This window comes from Cupressus sempervirens, chromosome 6, assembly GCF_028749045.1.
Source record: "Cupressus sempervirens isolate cs-2001-9-10 chromosome 6, ASM2874904v1, whole genome shotgun sequence".
Lineage (NCBI taxonomy): Eukaryota > Viridiplantae > Streptophyta > Pinopsida > Cupressales > Cupressaceae > Cupressus > Cupressus sempervirens.
Window position 1 is genome coordinate 702,556,170 of NC_143123.1, and position 14,639 is coordinate 702,570,808.

At 37.3% G+C, this 14,639-nt stretch overlaps 1 protein-coding gene across 1 annotated transcript in view; it reads left to right on the forward strand.

Moving 5' to 3' along the window:
* The window catches only part of PSB29 (photosystem II reaction center PSB29 protein), a 117,456-nt gene that overhangs the window by 57,829 nt on the left and 44,988 nt on the right, over positions 1-14,639 (forward strand). The gene's annotated exons all lie outside the window — the stretch shown is intronic.

The following is a 14,639-nucleotide window of genomic DNA, read 5'->3' on the forward strand; positions in this document are numbered from 1 at the left end:
CACCCATTGAAGCCTTGTCAAGCAGTTTAATTTCTACTCCTTGTTGTGCAATAATCTGGCTAAAGATCTGTGATCATATGTTTTGCAAGTAACACCTCAACGCATCTAGAGAGGACCAGACAGAGTTTGAGTTCTTCGGTACAATATCAAATACTTAATAGGTCATGAGTTATCCTTCCAAGTTTTTAAATGCAATTCTCTAGCAGCCAGTTAGAATCAGAACTTCCTCTTATGTCTATATTCATATTACTTTAACTTGTTGAATGAACCTTGAAGATTTATAAAGAACTTCTTAATTTCTTTTAACTAGTTGAATAGTACTCCATACCAAAGAGAGTTTCTAAATACAATAAGAACTTGTATGAATATTGCTGATCTCAAAAATAAGATGTCACAAATCTTGATGGAAGAAATCAAGGGCGGGATGCTCATAATCTTTTAATACACCTGGGATTCATCGACATTGTAGCAATGAAGGGGTGAAGAGGTGTAAAAGGGCAGAAAGCTCATATTCTTTAATACACCTAGGAATCACCGATTGTGTAGCCAAGTATGGTGAAGAGGTGGAATAAATCTGCAAGAAAATAAAGGAGAAATCAGACATGAATAATTTAAATGAAAAATACTTAATAGGTCATGCTCATCCCTGTAATGAATTCTGTTGTTAAGTCGAGCGGTGGTGATCGGGTCGTTGAACCCATTGGAAATCCTTGGCCAAGGTAGTTTATAGGCATGTTTGCCATCTAATGATCACTTGATGTTGGTAGCGCCAGTTATGTAAGCATGTCCGTTTCATAACTGAGCGGACATTCAAAACACCAGGATGCTCAGGTGGCTGAACTAAAGAACATCCCAAGCTTGATCCCAAGGTAGGGAGGGCCTTTCCAATTTAATAGAATGTGTGGAGATAAGTATGGTCCGAGGTTGGGAGGTTAAACCTATGTCAATGCTTCTCTTCTCACCAAAGCTGAGGCTTGCACAACCAGTTAAAGTTCCTCCAATGACACTTGTATGTTCGTTTCTTTCTTTTCTTGTTAAGTATTTATTTTACTTGTTAATCAATTGATCATGAATACAGTTATGCTAGTTAATCTATTTATTTCAGCTGATCATGAATATAATTGTGAATAGTTAATTGTTGATTTAGTTATTACAGTTGATCGTGAATACAATTATGCTAGTTAATTGTTAATCTATTTATTTCATGTAATGTCCCCTTTTTCTGGGACATTATAATTCAGTGTTGCCGGCTCACTTCGCCTAGGTTTCGGGGGCGAGGAGGTTCTTTGCGGGGTTCCATTCGAGATTTGACCTAGACATTTTCAGTTTTAGACCCATCAGAGCAGTTTTGGGCAAGTTGTCTGGATGCTTACTATTTTTAGTAAGTAAATAGAGCTCAGTATCCTTGATATCCCAGTGTTGGTTTGGAAGTGTCTCATTGAGAGTTTTCCAACGAGCTATTGCACATGCTTATCCGAGTTCGTTTGGTCAGTTATTTTAATGCCTGACGATTATATGGTTTACTGGCTAAGTGACTTTTAAAGTTCATTTAAGTTGTCACTTTATTTTAAAAAGGTACCATTTTCACTTAAGTGACTAAAGGAAAAAAAAAGTGCTTTATCCCATATTGCTTAAAAGAGCGTTCATCACATTGGAAAAAGTGATAAAGGTACAACAAGCTCCACATGAGAAGATATGAAGATTATAATATTTAAAACAAATATTAATCTGGGAGCTGGAAACAGTTACTGGTTATCTCTTCGAGGACGCAAACCCTTGAAGAATATAATAACCCCAACAGGTTATAACTTCTTCAAACACCAAAAATCTTTATACTTTACTTGTTTGACATTTCGTCAAACACTTTGCAAGCAAGCTTTGATACCACTGTAATGGCCCTTCTCAAATCTACTCTCAAAAAATGTTGATGAAAGCTCAAGGAATTTCATCAAACAATTCACATGCAAGGGACGTATGACTGATATAGTATTTCAGCTGGCTTTAAATTACTTTTTTTTCAATTTGCATCAATGAGATTCTTATGCTAGAAAACTCCAAATGGACTACACAATGGCCTAACATGAGTGTGCTACTAATTTTGACAATATTCAGTGCATATATATGATCTAAGCATAAGAAATGAACACCTACAGCCAACTGACATTTTTACAAACAGTTGGTATGCAAACTAACTAGCTGATAAATAATGATATTGAATTGCTTAAATGACACCAGCAACTATTATCTTCTTAATTGCAATGAAAATTACAATGCTCATGAAATATGGCCAAGACTTTGGCATTTACATGGATTACAAAATGATAATGTTGGTATAATGCACACTTACAGCTGAAAGCTTATAACACCCTAAAAAACAATACTAACAAAAGAACCTGGTTGTAGATAGCTGAAATAATTTCCTTCTATGCTGCCCCTTCTACTTTGCTCTTTTCGAACTGTTTTTTCGGCCTTCTTTTTCTTACTCGCTTTTTCAGCTTGCTTTTTCGGTTTCGCTTTTTTTGGACAACTTTTTTCGTACCCGCTTTTTCAGCCTGCTTTTTCGGTTCCGCTTTTTCGGACTGCTACTATGTCGAATCTCAAGACCATATCTTTCAATGGCGTGAAGATTTCCAGCTTGAAGGGATTTCGTCCTCCAAACTATTTAGACATAATCTCCAGAAAATTTCTCAATTTCTTTGATATTTCCAAGCCTGCATAAAAGAAGCTCTTTCATTTCTTTTATAGTGTTCTCACAAGAGCTCCATCTTTCGTTTTCTCAATGTGGGATAAAACATAACTCCCTTTATGTAACTTATGTCTCCAATGTGTTATAAAATAAAGGGGACTCTTTTAATTTAAATATTTTCCACAAACTAAAGTCTATGCATTAATAAAGTTAAATATTTAAATTTAACTTTATAAAATAGCTTTATCAATGCATAACAAATTTTTTAAATGATAAACAAGTCTTCTTGTCGATTTTAAACAATTACTATCGACATACTGCTACCACTGGATGTCCGACCATGTCCAAGATGACTTACTATAAATAGTAAGTATGCCCAAAGTTGCTTCAGAATCCATTAGAAAGACCTGCAACTAAAACTATCTAGGCCAAATGGCCTCGAAGTCCCTTTAAAGTCCTGGTTAGCCTACGGGACAGTGGGGAAATAGGTCAACGACAACAACATGCTATGAATGCTAAAAAAGGAACATTACAAAGAAGCTTTGGAGGTTGGATGCAAACCTAGCCTTCTTACAGGTTTTATCTATATTGCCAATTTGATTGTTTTTACTGTTTATAAGATTGGATCATTTGGACAGTTGCATGTTATTGTATTGCTGTTGTATAGTACAGTAACACATTTGGTGGTTATTTGTGTTAATTCCTAGTTTATATATGTACTTTTTGAATATTGGAGAAATAAAACAAAGTTTTCTGAGTTTCCTTGTATGCAAATCTGCGGGTTACAAATCGGTTAAAGTTTTGGAATTTTTATCAAATATTGATTTATTGTTCAAATTTAAATCTGCAAGTTTATATCATGGGTTTTTAGTAAAATATCTGAAAAGGGATTTCAGTGGTATTAGAGCCAAGACTCTTGCCATCCCATGGAATCACGCAACACACAAAGAAATTTATGAAATCAAACATTTTGAAGTTTTGGTTGCTTTAATGTGACTGGTGTAAAACTATGAGGACGAAACCCTTCAAGTTTTGAGATTCTAAGGGAGTTGGACGTCACCCCAACCCTCCTTTATTCAACAATATACAGGTTTGGGCAGAAGAATCGACAAAAGAAAGATATTCAAAAAATCGAAGTCTATGAAGTTATGAGCATTCGAATAAGTTAGCAATCTCAGAATTTTGAATCAGTGGTAGAATTGTTGTTGCAAGAGTTAGCCCAGGACGTAGAGACCAAGGGAGGTTTATGTAGGTGGAATACGTGGTTACTAGTAGAAGACACGCCTTCAACTCAAGAGTGATAGTCTTTTCGGTGACTGTTACATACTGCAATAGTATGGGTTAGCATTCCATGGGCCAGGCATTAGCATAACATTACCCAGGCGCAAGAAGAATAAACCACGGGTTACAGGAAGTGTGCAATGTGCTGAGTCAGTTTGAGAAATTTAGGCTTCTCGTCCACCACGACATAGGGTTGTGTCTTGTCAGAGGGAAAGACCCGTCAATGTTAGTAGTTTGAGGTTGTGTATATCACTGGCAACAGGCAGTTGGTTTTTTGAGGTTACACGTCAGTCACTTGGTTATGGGTTGGGTGTGAAGGCGTGAGGTGGAATCGTCCATAGTGGGGTTACGTGACAACTGGATTAGCCCAGAAAGAAGTCGTGGGGAGGCCTTTGCATCAACGTCGGGTTCACCATCATAGCTCAGCAATCTCTAAACCGACTACTTAAGGAAATAGGTAGTAGAGATGTTGCATGCAAGCACTGGTGTGTATTCGAAGAGCTAGGAGAATACCGTTGGGTGGGCAATCTGAATGTTGTAGTAAGGTGCCATTTTAAGTTGATAGTGGACGTCCTCCTAGTATTTACTACGCACGTCAGACCTTCACTGTGTTAGAAAGTCACAAGGAAAAAGGAGCTTCATGGGTCCAGTGTAAATTGGAAGTCCGCCAATCTAGGAGAGTGTGGATTTCGGGGGTGACAGTGGGCATCTGGTGTGCCACGAAAGTCATTGGTAGCTCAGCCCGAGCAAAGGAAGGGTCATGTCCAAGCATGGGTGGGGACCTGGCACATTGCTAGCCGTCGGAGCATATAGTCGAGTTTGTTCACGTAATCATGGAACAAATGTTGTAAAGATAGGTCGGGGTTGGTAGAATACTTAAGGCAAGCACCACGTTTAGTTCATTCTGGCCACTGAAGAGAACAGATATTCCCTACAACACCCCACCTCCAACACGAATATGACAGTCGGAAGTATGATTGGTCTTGATGTCAGAAGTCTGATACTTAGATTTCAAGCGTCTTGATCGGCATCTGAGTTTTGGGATTGAAGGGCTGTTGGGCATGATATAGTACCAACCTGAAGTCAATATAAATGAGGTTGAGGCCTTGTACGTGCTATTTAAAAAATTGAGTACCTCTGTAATTGATGATGGCTTGATACACAAGGAAGAGCTCTAGCTAGCATTGTTTAGGTGCGCCACAAAAGAGAACTTGTTTGCAGACAGAGTCTTTGATCTATTCGATAAAAAAATCACAATGGAGTCATTGAGTTTGGAGAATTTGTTCGTGGACTTAGCATCTTCCATCTAGATGCACCCCTAAAAGACAAGATTGATTTTGCTTTTAGACTTTATGATTTGAGGCAAACAGGCTGCATTGATTGTGAAGAGGTAAAGCAGATGATAGTAGTTCTTTTGAATGAATCAGACATGATATTGACAAATGATGTCCTTGAAGCTATATTGGATAAGATGCAAATTTTCGTCATGATGATAAAATTGATAGAGAGGAATGGAAAGAGTTTGTTTTACAATACCCTTATCTATTAAAGATTATGACTCTTCCATATTTAAGGAATATTACTACAGCATTTCCAAGTTTTATCTTCAACATTGAAGGGGATGATTTAGCAAACTGAGTCTCCACTGACTGCTGATGAAACCTTTTGGAACAAAATAATTCTTTTCAAGATGTTTGTCCATAGATTTATTTATTCGATTTTCTTGCTACTCGAAGAAAGGAAATGCGAGAATATTTGAAAGATGATGGTGACGGAAATGAAGAGAAAGGGTGCAGTATTAGCTAAGAACATTGCAGTGTTTAGGTGAATTGCATTAGTCAATTGCAAACAAATTGTCGATCAAATTCCTATTACTGAGGCAAGTAGTCTATATAGGAAAAAATCTCGATAGATATTATGAAGCCTCAAGAGCAGTTTGCCCAAAATTTCTAGTTCGATATGAGGACTAAAATAATAAGCATACATGATGAGTACAAAAAATTCCCTCCACAGGTTCAAAAAGAACTACCCTTCATGGAATATGTGAACTTTCAGCTAGAGCTGCAAAACAAGACAAATATTATAAAAAACAAATACTATGATTTGGCTCGAGATCTCCTTGCAGAGGACAGTTACAAAAATTTGCATAAGGAAGACATTAATCAACTTGATAGTAGTACTAAAAAAGAAGAGCAACTTTTGCATGATAATATGCAAAATACTAATAATGGCACACGTATATTACTAGGTAACTGGGAGACAAAATTATCTTATGGAGCTGTTTACACTAGTCCTTTTGATGAGCATATTGATGGCTCAGGTAGAAGAGTTGACCAAACCGCCAACGTTGGCAACTCCCCATCTTATTGAGACAGGGAAAACACCAGCATCTTATTTGGGGACATGGAAATTAACTTGGATGAATTTTATGATGATACTAGGCTAGAAATTATGTCAAGTTTCGAGGAGGAGCAAATGGACCACAATGTTGGCAGGATAGATGATCTAGCACACGTTGAGTTAGAGGATATATTTGAAAATGTTGTTCCCCTAAGTGATGAAAAATCAGAAAATTCTATGGAGAACAACCCACTTGTGTTTGAAGGAGATGGTCAAAAACCATTATCACTCTTTGACTTATTGGACATGCTTTTGGTCAAAGAGGACAAGATTGTCCACGTGTTGACGAGGATTGATAATTCTTCCAATTTGATTGAGGATCTCATATGGAAGATTGTGATAGAAGAGAGGCATGGGAATGCATGTGGTGTTACAAGTCCTCTTTTACATACTATTTTTGAAACTTTGAAGATGATAAAATATGAGTACTTGCAACTATTAATGGATAGAGATCTAGCAATAAAATTTGGAAGGGACAAGGAGAGTGAGGTAGATGAGCTATGCCTTCAATTGAGCTTAACACATTATTCCATTCACAAAGCTGAAAATCAAATGAGGCAACCGCTTATGAAGAAGATAACCGGGGTTCAAGGGCACAAGAAATCACACAAATTATTGCAGGAATTCATAAAGTGGGTAGATGTGAAGGCAAACAATGTGATTCAATCACGTGTTCCCCGTTTGAGACTTTCTATGGTAAGAAAAATTCTATGGATCAGCAAGTTGATGAGTCTGAAAATTCTGATTTTTATGACAGCAGCTGTACATCTTCACATGAGCAGATGGTTAGTGATATAACAAGTGAGGATAATTTAGAGATTTCAATTAATGGTGAACCATCCTCTTACGAAGACTTAAGACATAAGTGAGAGTACTTATGGTGGGGTAGGAAGTTCAGATCTATCCTTTGCATGTGTTGAGGAATTTTTCAGCTTACCCAGAGATTTATCACCTAGCTCTTACGACACGGCCACGGCCTACTTGTTGATTGGTGATTTTTCTTGTTGGTATATTTCCACTATCAGTGATTTGCCTGTGTATGTTGGTAATATATTTGCTGATTCTATTTGGCCTTCTAGGGTCAACGAGTTATTTGCAGGTGAGTGGGGAGATCACACATTAACCTACGTTCCACATGAGGTGTCTACATTTTTTATTCAGCAGGCTATTGAAGACAGTGTTAGCACTCATGATGTTGGTGATTCACCAACCACTCTTTCATTTACCCAGGATCATGTTGATTGGGTAATCGGGGATCCAGGTGTTAATAGTATCTTACATCTGGCGGATTATGCTATGTTGCTACACAGTCGCATGATTATGATTTGTGTTTCAGTGTTCTGACATATACGAGTTCTAGATATTAGGATTACTCCTTTTTCACCAGAGTGATATGGTGGTGGAGTTGGATTGGCTGGATCTATCATTGACATCAAAACAGATATTACAAGAGTGGTACAGTGAGATAGTGGTGCAGATCTTACAGGAATTGGTCAGTGGTATCTTAGACAGCGCACAAGTCCTCACTTGGGATCCAGGTGGAGCATCCCTAGGTATTGCCTTCTATCGGGGAGCTAGATGGAGAGTTTGGTTGCTATCTTCTTGGGTTGGATATGGGTATATTGTTGGGCTCCCATCTTCACTTGACAATAGAGACTCATAGGGTCACTCATGGAGTGAGACTTCCATCCTGACTGAGGGTATTGGCACATAGGGCAGTAGCACATGGTAGTTGGTGTCCCTTTATGGTGAGACTTGGGATCCTGGCATTCAATTATTTGGCACATTGATTCCTATTGTAATGTTTCACCATTCTGAGTTTGGGAAGATGCATGCCGGGGTACATTGACTGAGGAGTAGAACCTCATTCTCAAGGCGAGTATGGGATCTTGGTATTTGATTTCTGTAGGTATGAGCGGATTGCTTGAGGGCAAGTAATCTTTCAGAAGGGAGGCTTTGTAATGTCCCCTTTTTCTGGGACATTATAATTTAGTGTTGCTGGCTCACTTCACCTAGGTTTCAGGGGCGAGGAGGTTCTTTACAGGGTTCCATTCGAGATTTGACGTAGACATTTCCAGTTTCAGACCCATCAGAGCAGTTTTGGGCAGGTTGTCCGGATGCTTACTATTTTTAGTAAGTAAACAAAGCTCAGTATCTTTGATATCCCAGTGCTGGTTTGGAAGAGTCTCACCGAGAGCTTTCCAACGAGCTATTGCACGTGCTTATCCAAGTTTGTTTGGTTAGTTATTTTAATGCTTGACAAATATATGGTTTATTGGCTAAGTGACTTTTAAAGTTCATTTAACTTGTCACTTTATTTTAAAAAGGTACCATGTTCACTTAAGTGACTAAAGGAAAAAAAGTGCTTTATCCCACATTACTTAAAAGAGTGTGCACACATTGGGAAAAGTGATAAAGGTACAACAGGCTCTTCTTGGGAAGATATGAAGATTATAATATTTAAAACAAATATTAATCTGAGAGTTGGAAACAGTTACTGGTTATCTCTTTGAGGACGCAAACCCTTGAAGAAGCTTTGGAGGTTGGACGCAAACCTAGCCTTCTTACAGGTTTTATCTATATTGCCAATCTGACTGTTTTTACTGTTTATAAGATTGGATCATTTGGACAGTTGCATGTTATTGTATTACTGTTGTATAGTACAGTAATGCATTTGGTGGTTATTTGTGTTAATTCCTGGTTTATATATGTACTTTCTGAATATTGGAGAAATAAAACAAAGTTTTCTGAGTTTCCTTGTATGCAAATCTGTGGGTTACAAATATGTTAAGGTTCTAGAATCTGTATCAAATATTGATTTACTGTTCGGATTTAAATCTGCAAGTTTATATCATGGGTTTTTAGTAAAATATCTGAAAAGAGATATTTCATTTCAGCTGTACATGAATACAGTTGTGAATAGTTAATCATTGATCTAGTTATTTCAATTGAATATGATTACAGTTATTTTTTGTTAATTGATAAAAGCAGTTAATGTCATGTGAAAAAGATTTAGTTCTCTATTTATATATACTGGGAGTTTTTAGTTTAAACTGTCTTTGATTTACATATGAAAATCCACTTGTTACATAATGAGTGTCAATATTATTGGCATAAGGATTGTGTTGCTGAATTTGAGGTCAGATGATTAGCTAAGAAGTCTTTCTAAGCTTTTTGTGAATGAGTCATGATGGGCTTTGTCGAAATTTCTTGGGACATACTTTCGAAATAACTGATTGCAAGGAATTATGGCTAATCACACATTGATGGAATTTAAGTGATTATGATGTGTAATGGACACAATGAAAGAAATGAGGGATTACGAGTATGTGTAGCTAAAGAGCCTTCGATAGGAGAATCTTAGAGGATTTTTTTTTTTGGAAAAATCTGTCACATTGCTGGGATTTGATGTTATTGCATTCATTCAGTTGAAGTCTGAGTTTTCCAATCATTATTTGTAGAGGCATTGTTTATGTTGTGGTTGTTGGTAGGGTGTATGATCAGACTCAGAGTATCATCTGATCATTATTATATATCTGATTCAGTCAGCTGAGATTTTTTTAGTTGTTTATTTCGTGATACACTGAGCATGTAATATAAAGTGGTCCAGGTTTCCTATTGGCTTTTTATCTGAATGGGACAAAGATATTCCTAAGAAGAAATCTGGGTTTGAAGCAATTGGGTTTGAAGTTGCTCCTTTTAATGGAAAGCGAGATTCAACTATCTTGTCAAAGAACAAGATATAATTTATTATTTGATCAGTGCAATGTGATCAGGAGATGGGGCAGATGGGATGCATATTTGAAGATGGATGGTGTTAGGTTGTTCTATTTTTATCTTAAACTCTCACATGTTGCAAGCCCAAATGAAAAAGGAGCCTTTTGGGTGGAAGCTTGTCCTAGATATTGCTGCTGGTTATGTAGCTGTTAGAATATGGGGGACTATTGAAGGGGATTCTTCACTCACAACATAGGAGCCATCGCAATTTCCTTGAGTGGGTGTTAATGTGGAATCTCAAATTGTTTAGTTATTCCTATTCCAAGCTGATGTGAAGACTGAAATATGAAAATCCATTACTAAATGATAAATCTATCAACAAGAAAGAGATAAGTACTTCATACCTTTTTGAATAATATTCATTAACCCTTCATGCAATTATTATTTATTATGGTAAATTGTGTATGCTTCTACCATTTGTATCTCTTCAAATAAATTGATCCTGTGAACCTTAAGTAATCTCTTTTAATCAGTATAACACTGGTACTGGGGTACGTGGGATGTTGAGACGAGTTTCCAGGACAACGGGAGAAAGGGCCTCAAATTTCGAGGCGGCAGGGAGATAGTGGGGGGATGATGGGGGGGGGGGTGTGTTATATCCTATACATGTAGAACATGAAATGCTAATTATGAAATGATGTTTCAGTATGATATACCAAGTTGAAAAACTTGAACTTAGAAAAATTGCAACAGTAACTAGAACAATTGAACATTTAACATGGTAACATAGTACATACCCAATAGTAACATTCAAAAATAAAAAATAAAACAGAAATTCAAGTACCCCTTGGTGCAACATGGCTGCGAAATGACAAAGGTGGGGGTATTGGGGTACTCCAAGTACTCAGTGTGGGGATGTCTTGGGGACATGTACTTCCAGGTTTTTTTTGGGGGGTGGAAGGGTGGGTGCGAGTCCCCATGTTTCACTTCTTTTAATTGATTGCATATCATTTCATGGAGCATTAAGATGTTGAATGTATTGCATATTTTCAAGGGCTGTGAGCTAGCTTGCTTGGGAACATTTTCTTTTGCTGGATATTGGGTGGCACTTTGTATTCTCATGTCATGAACATTGTCTTAGTGAAATTTGGTACACCTCTATTTGTTTTTTCTGAGTTATTTCAGCAACTAGAAACGGTAACTTCAATTTGTAGCCCACAAGGATGAGCCAGCCACAAGTCTAGCTCATTTGGTGTGTCACCATCAAAGAGATAAGATGGATTGAGGAGCTTGATCTTCCTATATGAAAGTTAAGTAGACTGAGGAATGAAGACATCTCGCTATTATGTGTCTGAATTATTGGTACATAACTTCATAGAAGAAGAAGTTACCATACAGATTGTCTTTGGGTCTACTTTCTTCTAAGAGGAGGATATGATAGTCATAGGGAGATAAATTCTGAGAACCTAAGGCATGAGTAAAGAGCATTAAGTTTCTAAGATTAATAAAGGCGAGTTCACTTCCAAAGAATCTCTTCATAATCTTTGAGGCAATAGGGAGCAAGAGGGAGCTTTGTGAAGGAGTGTATATGTCAGCTAAGAGGGTTGCAAAGTTGTAAGGCTAGATACTAAAATCCGTGGTAAAACTCTTCAGCTGCAAAGAACAAAATTGCGAAGTCAAACTTTCAGTTTTGTGTGGTCTAGAATGAGGTTAAGGACAGTCTTGGACTTTAGCATGCCAAAAGTTTTGAATGTTAATGCAAATGCTTGGAGATTCAACAAGCTTGACAAATAGAGGAAGAATGCCAAATCCTCTCACGTAGCAGTGTGATTGCTAAAGCTTCTTGTTTGGTCATTATTGAAATCAACGTTATTTTTTCTATGATAATCCAAGAAATGAGTATGCTGCCCTTGTTGAGAGGGAGTTTGACTATCCATCGCAGACAACCTTGACAAGGAGGTCAAAAGGTTAATCAGATTCAGAAAGAGTTTGACTTGGACAAGGAAGTCATAAGGTTGATACTTGTTTCAGAGACAACTCATCATTGTGAGGATTTGTTAATAAGTTCTTGTTTGTGAGGGAGAAGTTCAAGGTGCAATCCCTTGTTAATGAATTCTTCTCTATGAGAGAAGTTTGAGGTATTGTCCCTTGTTAATGAGTTCTTTGCAAGAGAATTTCGAGGTGCAATCCCTTGTTGACAAGTTCTTTGCAAGAGAAGTTCATGGTTCAATCTCTTGTTAATGAGTCCTCTTTGAGAGAAGTTCGAGGTGCAATCCCTTGTTCATGAGTTCTCTATGGGAGAAGTTTGAAGTGAAATCCCTTGATCCACTGTTTGCGAGTAGGCATGGTGGAAATACATTCTTCTCTAGGAGATGTCTTGGTGAAAGAAGTTGTTCCACCCTCTAAGAGTAGGTATGGTGGATCCACCCTCTGTGATTGGCATGGTGGAAGTCATGTGTGTGAACTCGATGACTTTAATCTTATACTTTTATGGTTTATTCTATAGGAGTAGCTATGGTGAATATTGGTATGCTGTGATAACAATGTCTTATTGAGAAAATCTATGATAAGATTTATTTTTGAACATTATTTTTGATGTTCAAAAATAAATCTTGATGGATCTGAAAGACATTATTTTTGTATGTTCTGTGCGACATCATCTTCGGTTGTATTATTGATATTGTCTTTAGTACTAGTGAGATACATAAAGTCTTGTATGGATTGTAGATGCTTAGTAAGTTTTCCTCGATCTGTCAAAAGCATGCTACTATTGAATTGTTATGAGATATTAATCTCTGATTTGTTTCGGATCATTTGAGAAAGCTTGGGATCATTGTACTTAGTTTTGAGTTTTTCAATAAAGGATTCTTTTTGAGGGTGGTTGGGTTTTTCCCTCAAGTAGGAGGGTTTTCCTAGGGTAAATCTCTATGTTAATTGTGCTTAGTATAAGATATGTGTTCTCTAGTTTTGCTATTCTAGTTTAAAACTGAACACTTGGGACTTATCACATAATTGTAGAATGAAAGCCAAAGCCAAGCAACTAGTGTATTTTCCTATTGAAGAATCAACATCAAACAAATTAGAACAATAGTTTGATTTAGAGAGTAGTGAAGAAGAAAATTCATTTCAAGAAGAGTTAAAGGATGGTAGGACCATTGTATAACTCACTAGCACTAAAAAGACAAAATCGCATTCAAGGTGTGATGTGTAATATAGGGGTAGAAAGTAGTTGCATTGATTGATACATGAGCCACACACAATTTCATTGATCAAGGCTTTGTAGCTAGAAGAAGTTTGAAAATAGAGGAATAACATTAATGAAATTTCTTGTACTCGTAAGATCTCCAATATGAGTATATAGCATGGTGATTATGAGCTGAAAGATGAATTCTTTGTGGTCAATATGGGGGACTGTGATGTTATCCTGGGTATGGCATGTATGTTGTAACTTGTGGAGTTCTCTTTCAACTTGCAAAGATTGGAGATGAGGTTTGAACATAAAGGGAGGGAAGTAGTATTTAAAGGGATTTCAAATGGAGGGCCAAAGTTGTTAGCATGAATGCTGATGATACTACATTGGGGGAGTATCCTAAGCATTAGAGAGTATTGACATTTTGCATTCATGACTGTGTTTGTCATGGATGTCAACATAGTATTGTTTCTGTAAAGACAGGGAGAACAACAGCCAGAGATCTTACTGGTATGGACAATAGTTTGATTGTCTGGTGATGCGCAGTTAAGGACATGTTCCAGACTATCTCTTGATGACATGGTTAAGTGTGCAGAGTCTAAGTCGAAGGCGTATGACAGTTGTACCTGATTTATTGAGAGCAGTATAGAAACAAAGTACTAGAGAACAGTGTTTTGATGTTTGTTTGCTATCTTACATTTGAGATGCACTAAAGAAGTGCACAGTCACACAGTGACAGAGGACAGTTGTACGACGATGTTAGCGAGTGTGCAAGCCCTAGTATTGCACGTGTGAAGTTTTGTATAGACTGTGAGTTGACAGTGCTATTGTAATTGTAATTAATTAATTATCTTACTATAATTAATTAGGAAAGCCTCAAGGCCGACTCAAGGAATTATTATGAAGATATGGTATAAAGGAAAGATGTTTTCCTTGTTTGTAAAGAGTATCCGTTGTATGAATTGCGAAGTGCGAAAAGGAGCAGAGTGCTTATTGAATGCGAGTAAGCAATCCAAGGGATTATTGGATGCGAATTGTGTGATCTGCTTACAAGATCTGAAGGAGCAGAAGTCTGGTTGACAGGACAAAGATAGAGGAAGTACATTTCATTTCTATGACTCTATAAGGAATAATATAGAGATAATTTGGACAGTGTGTTCATTGGTCTTAACCTTGAAGCTGTTTGGGTAGTGGGTCTAGCTGTCTTCCACAACTCCTAACAGGGATTCAAAGTCTCCTAACAGGGACTCATATGTACTGAATGTATTCATAGACTCCTAACAAGGTCCATCCTCTAACAAGGAATATTTGTGTTAGTATATGATCTTGTGGGTACCATCCCCATCAGGGTTTTCCCTCTGATCA